The 7,617-nt window shown below is 34.4% G+C and overlaps 1 protein-coding gene across 1 annotated transcript in view; it reads right to left on the bottom strand.

The window, feature by feature from the left end:
- LOC106458441 (RNA-binding protein 33-like) overlaps nucleotides 1-7,617 on the bottom strand; it is a 103,952-nt gene that overhangs the window by 10,706 nt on the left and 85,629 nt on the right. The window lies entirely within an intron of this gene.

The raw sequence follows: 7,617 nt of genomic DNA, 5'->3' as shown, positions 1-7,617 counted from the left end.
TTGCTTTACTTCTGTTTACTGTTCTATGTTTTAGAAAAAATAACTTTAAGAACTTATTTCAAAATAGCAATAATCTCTCTCTTTCTCTCTCTCTCTCTATATATATATAATATATAATAATTGAAATGTGACTGTATTTTACAAAATACTAGTCGACTAAAACATAGCCAAGACAAGTTACTTGGTACAGACCAAAGGTCACCTTTATGTTACTTGATACGGTAACATGAGTTCACGTGAACCGCGTCATTTTAACTTCTATATTGTTAGCCAGGCATGGGTGAAAAGTCAATATAGTAAAAATAATAAATATATAAAAATGTATAATGTTATGAGATTTAAGCTATTTCATCTAAACATTTTTGTTTTCAAGTTATAATTTGTGTTCATTCTAGAATGAAAGAGGCATAATTTATGTTTATTTCCTAATTTTTTATGGTGGTTGCGAGATTGGTCAAATCTACCGAACCCGTACAGAGAAAATAAGTTCTGAAAATAAGTATTTCTTAAGAAATATTTGATAACTATCCGGACATTATAAAAATTTTGCATGTGAAATTTCAAAAGTTTCTGATGCATAAAAGTATTTTTTATCTTAAAATGAAAATTACTTTGCATGATAGATAGGCAAGATGTAAAAACAAAAAAAGGCATGAAAGAAACATTGCTTTACAATCCTTAAGACTTCATAAAAAATTTGGATATTTTGCATATGAAAGCATTGTAATGTTTATTGATAATCTGTCAAATTTTGTCAACATTCGCTTACTAATTTAAAAGTTATAGCATGAAAACTATTACAAGCACAAAATGGTTACGAGATCGGTCCCTGGGATGGAGCCCAGGCTGAAAGAGTTAATAAGCTTTACTAATTGAGATAATGAACAAAAACAGTTTAGTTCTTGTTCCTAAATTTTACATTTCAGGAATCAAAATGAATTTCAAACAGGAAGACTTACCTCTGGAAAACAGTATACCTCTTATGTTGAGTAGATCTCACTCTGTCAATGTCCCATCACCTAAAGTTCTTAATGTATTTGAAGCAGTGCAATACTTATAGTTCTCCAGTCTCACACCTTCCACAACTTATTTACACATGCATCAGGGATTTAATTCAATTCTACCTTCCAGCTGAAAGCCAGATTCTTTTTTTGTAGTAGTTGTGACATGAAACTGCAAATCTCATGGTTGTGCAGAGGTGGGCATAAATGTGTTTTCAAGGGTAAATATCCATTTGAAATTCATTCCAATTCTAAAAATGTAAAATTTTAAACAGGCAAACTTACCACTGAAACAGTTTGCCTGATTACACACATTTAAAAGAAGAGGAGAACTGGGAAATGTGACAGGCAATGGACTGTCAATCACTCTATCAATACCAGTTGAACACTAGTGGTGAATAAGCAAGCCTGAGGATAGGCTTTACAACTCAAGAACAGTGCAATGAAAATATTGTAGAAGAAAATAAGAATGTGTTCTTTTCAAGAGTGGAACTAACAAACAACATGGAGATTCAAATCAATGTCCCATCTGCTCTATTAGAATACTCTAGATGGAATGCACAAAAAGGTAGGGAGACATGCACCTTTGAGGCATCATGTATTACCAGAAGGCCTCCTTTGTTCAAATCAATGTCCCATCTGCTCTATTAGAATACTCTAGATGGAATGCACAAAAAGGTAGGGAGACATGCACCTTTGAGGCATCATGTACTACTAGAAGGCTTCCTTTGTTCACATTCAGAAGGTGTCACCATCTAATTGAGCTCCAACATAAAGAGTGGTATGGTTCAGAGACAAATGCAAAAGCTTTCTGTGAATATATGTCTTGAGTAGACTATTCCAAATCACACAAGCAGACTAATTATTAGAGAGGTCATGGCATTTTGTGTGTGTTTTGGTTTTCAGTAAAAGTACCTGTTTAGGAATCCACCAGGTTTGAAATACAATAATCAAGGGTAAGTGGAATCCCAAAGCTGAAGGAGCAACAATATGCTTTAAATAAAATGTTTTTAATTTATTCGGGTAGTAAAGACAATGCCAAATGCTAAACCTGATATTTCTATCTTAAGTGATGGAATACATTCCTGTAAGCACAATGAATCAAGTGAGAGATCCACTTTCTCAAAATAGCAATTTGCTCAACAACAGATATGTGTTGTTTTTTGCACTACACTAACAGTGTCACCTTTGACCCACTTCTCACCATATTGTGCTAAGCCCAACCTGCAAGTATTCACCATGGTCCATCACCCCAGTTGCTAGGAAGTGGTAAGGATCTTTTGTATTCCACTTGATGAAAAAAGGGGGAAGAATCTGCATTGGTGAGACCCAGAGAAGTACTTGGATTCCATTCAAACCTTCAGCCAAAAAAGTATTTTATTGAAGACAGTGCAACAGGTGACCACTAAACCCTATTTTCAAAATGCAGCAAATGCAAGACAAAGAAGTTGGTAGAACATTTCCCTGGTACTAACTGTTTTCATGATAGTCCATGAAATAGGTATGGTCTGGATTGGGCAATTGAGTAAATATGTATACCACGGTGATACCTCAAATGATCTTGCGGGACACTTCATCTCGCTATGGGCACTTAGAGCAAGGGCAAATGGTATGAACACTTTCCGTCATCCTGGCTTGATGCAGATTTTGGGAAAGTATACCCTTGGAAGCAACACCATTCACCTGGCAGTATTCTATGAAATTAAAATGGGCTCTGAAAAAGAAATTGTACATATTCTTATCAAAAATGATGAGGTGATTGAAGAATGGTAACCAGTGGAAGCTGAAACCCAGTAGGAGATGAAACAGCCAGATATTGTAGATAATGAAAGACAAATGTGTGGAGAGTCATCCACATGCTTGCCTGGAGGATCTCATCCTATGGTCAGCAAAGAGAATGAGAAGGGGACAAACTGAATGTGAGTAGCCACACCCAAAGATAAATATACCAATCGGAGGAGTTGGCAGATCCATCCACTAAAGGTAGAAGGAGATAGGTCCCTGAAAAGATGGATCCCAGGGTAGAGACAGACCAAGGCGGGGACCCCGAAAGAGAGAGGTACATGATAAACAACACCAAACATGTCACAGGAGCTGATCTAAATTTGAACAATCAAACAGGTGAGAGACAGAAGGAAGGGAAGTAGGAGAGAAAGTGCAGTTACTACCCTTTAGTGGTAGAAGTCTTAGGAAGGAAAGATCATTCTGGGGAGAGGAGTATATGAGTGAAGCAGAAGAGGGTGCAAGAAACATCCATAGCATAGATATTCAAATGACAGTATTCACAGGCAAGAAAACAGGGGAAATATGTCTGGAGAGAATAATGATACAAAAAAGCAAGAAGCCAATGGCTCGAATGGGGCACGCATGAGAGTGTACAAAACCACATTAAGTTACCAGTCAGGCATGGGAGTTTGGCAATGAGGTCAGAAAAGAACAAAGGAGTGAAACAGAATGGAGAGGGCTAGGGAATAGATGTCCTGTGCTATCAGGAAAGGCAAAATGCGATGGACAAGGCCACCTGATAACCAGCAAAGGCGAATACTGACAAACTCCAGATGAACAGTCAGGTAAAAAAGCAGAAAGGTGGTTCAGAGTAAGATGACAAGGTGTAAAGGAGTGGCAAATGAACCAACAACGAAAGATCTACCACTTTCATTGATAGACAGACACAGTGGAAGGGCAATAAGAATGTGACAAGAAGAGCACTACACGATTGAAGAGTCCGGCTCTATGGGCAACAGACTGGACAAATCCCACACATGAAGATGCAAGGAAGATATCCCTCGATGAAAAAGGGATGTATGAAGGTCAAGCAAGAGAGAGGGGATATTAGGTAGAGGAACAGGAGATAAGAAGAGAGGAATCCTGAAGTAGAGAAGGGTGGCAAAGGTGTCTATGAGAGGTAACCAAAAGCAAACCTAACAAAAGACCTGGGGGTGTAGAGACTACTCTGTTGGTAGAATGTGGACTGGCCAAGAAAGACTGTCTGCCATCAAGTTCTTAGCTCCAGGCAAATGACAAAACTAATGTAAATGGGCCCAGAAGAGTATGAGCAAGGCCCAAAAGCAAATTATTCTGTGTCAATATCACAGTTGGCTATTGCTGAGATCATATCAATTAGGTTAGAAAAATATTTTAATGCACATATAGCTTAGTTAGAAAGCCAGTTAAATCATAATAGTGTGAGGACTTTTTTGTTGTTGTTGCATGCTTATATTTTGTGTTCTAAATTCATACTTAAAATAAATATAAATTAAAAAGTATTAGTAATAACTCTACAAAACAAAGGGTTACTTTCATCAAAACTTCAAGAGCAAAAAAGAACAAAATTCATATGAAAGTACTAAATTTCCTGTTTTTTATGTAGGTTTTTCATTTATTGTTATAAAAATGACTAAAATGTAAAATTAGAAACTTATTAGGTTAGATAAAAATTAAATGAAAAATCCAATAAAACAAATACTTTATAGCATGAGCACATTCCATGTACACAGCATGTTGTAAATTGACCATGCATGCTGGTAGCTCGATGTTGTGTTTACATAAAGCTTTCCTTTGCTTTGTTTTGGCACTATACTAAGTGGTAGTGAAGCAATAAATCTAAATGACTAGGAGATATTAAATGTATAGGCTTTGACTGTAAGAATAAATAGTGTGTAATTGTCTGTACCAATATGCAGTCATTCTAAAAAGAAAAAAAGGAAGATTGAGATTTACTTTGTTGTTGTTGTTTTTGTGGTGGTTATAAGGTCAGTCAAATGGGTCAAGTCTTTATACAGTATTAAGGTAGAAAAATAAAAGATAAAATGCAAATTTTTGTGGAAAAAAGTCTGATATTTATTTAGGAATTTCTATATGTTATGCAAACGATATTTGAAAACTGCAAAATGAAATAAGTATTTTTCTAATCTTAACAAGAAAATCAAATTTAGGTATTTTAAATGCATAGCTTGAACATGGTTCATCAAGATTAATCATTTCATATCACATCACATGTCCCCAACAAGCGTATCAATCAGTAACTTTAATCAGTGACATCCAAATATTTTGAACCTGATTAACACGAATATGATCCACGCAAGTCATAAACTTGCATGGAGGAAACACTGCATTTCATGTTCAAATGAAAATTCAGGTAAATGTACAGATACTATGAATTTTCCCTAAAACAGATGTATCATAAACATTTCAATGGAATAAAAGAGAGATGTAAGCACCAGATACATATATATATATATATATTCCACCACTTGTGCCAAACATGCCAGAGAATTTATTTACCAGTATTTCTTCATTACTACTTGTACTGTACTTCCCATCCTCTTCACTATTATGCAAATATAACTCTCTGGATTCGGGTGAGACAAAGTTTGCATGTAACAACTTTTTTATAGAAATACAATCAAAATTTTAATTAAACAATTTTACGATCAATGTAAGTTAATAAGCTTGGTATCAAACCTTACTTCGTAATTCATTTACTTATATTATCTAAGTTTTAATTTCTTAATTTCAAAACAAGTATTTAAATAAATTCTGAATCTTCATTTCTCTGTATCACATGAAGCATCTGAACTCTGAATTGCCCATTGGACATTTTATTTCCACCCTTATATGATGTTCTAAGCATCTAACTAATTAAAAACACATACTATAGATAATGACAAGCCAGAATACAAATTTAGAACTTCCAATTTTCTTGCTCTACTGAAAAAAAAAGTCAAACTCACATACCACACCCTTCTTTTCATAAAATGTCAATAATTCTCTCTCACATTTGCTATTGGAATATTTATCTTACTCAAAGCTTCTAAGTCTTTCTCATTCTGTTTAATATTGTAGTTACTAAAGAGCTAGATATTTCTATATTTTTCTGTCACATGTTACAATTACGTGCAGAAACAGAGAAGAAGTTAAGTTAGTGAAAGTAATGTTCGACTGCGTGACTGTCAGTTTAGCCGTAATGAACAACTTATAAAAGTCTTCAAACAAGACCCAAAACTCGAGCACTTTTTAATAGTTCACTATTCTTTTTCAGGAGAATAAAAGGTTATGTTTCATGAGTGTGATGAAACATATAAGTACAGATGTCGATGTTACATAAACCGGATGTTCAATATGAGTTGGCCTTGAGAACTAGCCAATAATAACCTAGAGTTGTTAGTGTCAGGTTTAGTTTGTGCCAAAGAGGTGTGTACAGTACATAAAAGACTTAAGTGTAATAATAGTTATAAGACATGTTAATCAATTTTTATGAAGACAAAATAAAAAAAAAAATAACAGCAAAAGGTGGTGGGAAATAGAGAAAATGATAATGTGATGCAATATATAGTAAATAATACCAAAATAGAGAAATTAAAGAATGAATAATACTAATAATATAAAGTAAGTTTAATTATGAATCTACTTTTAAAAATCTTTTGAAAGACATACGAAGGTTGACAATCCTGGGATCAAGATTGATGCCATTTGGCATTACAGTATTTAATAGTGCTATCCAGTAAGCTTCTTTAATTTCCATGTTTCTGTTAGATGTAAAATTTATCTCTATACCCATCAGTTTAGTGTCTTCAAGAGAGTGTCCAGGCATGTTAAAGTGTTTTGTGAGCGGATGTTCTTCGTTTTGATTGTTGATTTGTGGTTATTAAAATATTCCCGTATGGTTGTTTTGGTTTGATATCCATATTCGAAGTTGCATTTTTGGCATTGGATTAAGTAAATAATGTTCTTTTGTAGAGCAGGATATGGGTTTAGTGATTTTGAACTGCTTTTGGTTGTCTTTATCCGAAAATTTGTGTGTTTCCTGCATGACCTTACAGGTTTGGCATAGCTTGCCATTGCAAAGACAATTTATAAAGTGAGAGTTTCATGGTTTGTATTGTAATAACAGAGATAAAGAGAAGAAGAATTTATCTTGTCAATTGGGCTCTAAAGTAATTGAACCAGCCTGTGTGGACTTTTGACAAAAAAGATAATTATCTAAAGCTCTGGATACAACTTTGGTAACCCACGGGGTAACATAAGTAAATTTATCACTGATTGTATCGTGATAACAAAAGAGAAAATAAGTAATTTGTCTTGTCAATTGGGTTCTAAAGTAATTGAACCAGCCTGTATGGATCTTTGATTAAAAAGAGAATTATTTAAACCTCTAGATTCATCTGTGGTAAACAATAGTGTAGCAAATTTTTGAACATACGTTTGACTTGTTTTGAATATACATTATTTTAAAACAAGTGAATTGTGTGCTGTCCATTTATTGTTGAAATTTATCATCAATAAGTCACAGACACCTACTGTAAAGAATCTCAGCCCCCTATAAAAACCTGACATTTGGCGAGCCAGCCAGTATTATACAGTAATAAATGGCCATAGAAGAAGACGCAGACAACAGCAGAAGTAAGCCTATATACACACAACTGCAGTGGTTGCGAAAATAGTTGAGATTACAATCCCGCTATATAACCATGTCGACTGAGTGGCTTGGACTAAAAGATAGTGATCTACTAAAGTTTGTTAAACAACAACAAGATTTACAGAGAGAAGAGAGGAAGAAAGACTAAAAGAAGAAAAAGAAAAAAAAGCCTGAAAGAAGAAAAACAGGAAAAGGAGA

This window comes from Limulus polyphemus, unplaced genomic scaffold (assembly GCF_000517525.1).
Source record: "Limulus polyphemus unplaced genomic scaffold, Limulus_polyphemus-2.1.2 Scaffold464, whole genome shotgun sequence".
Lineage (NCBI taxonomy): Eukaryota > Metazoa > Arthropoda > Merostomata > Xiphosura > Limulidae > Limulus > Limulus polyphemus.
Note: the sequence above shows the minus strand (reverse complement) of the source record. Positions and strands in the feature narration are given on the sequence as shown.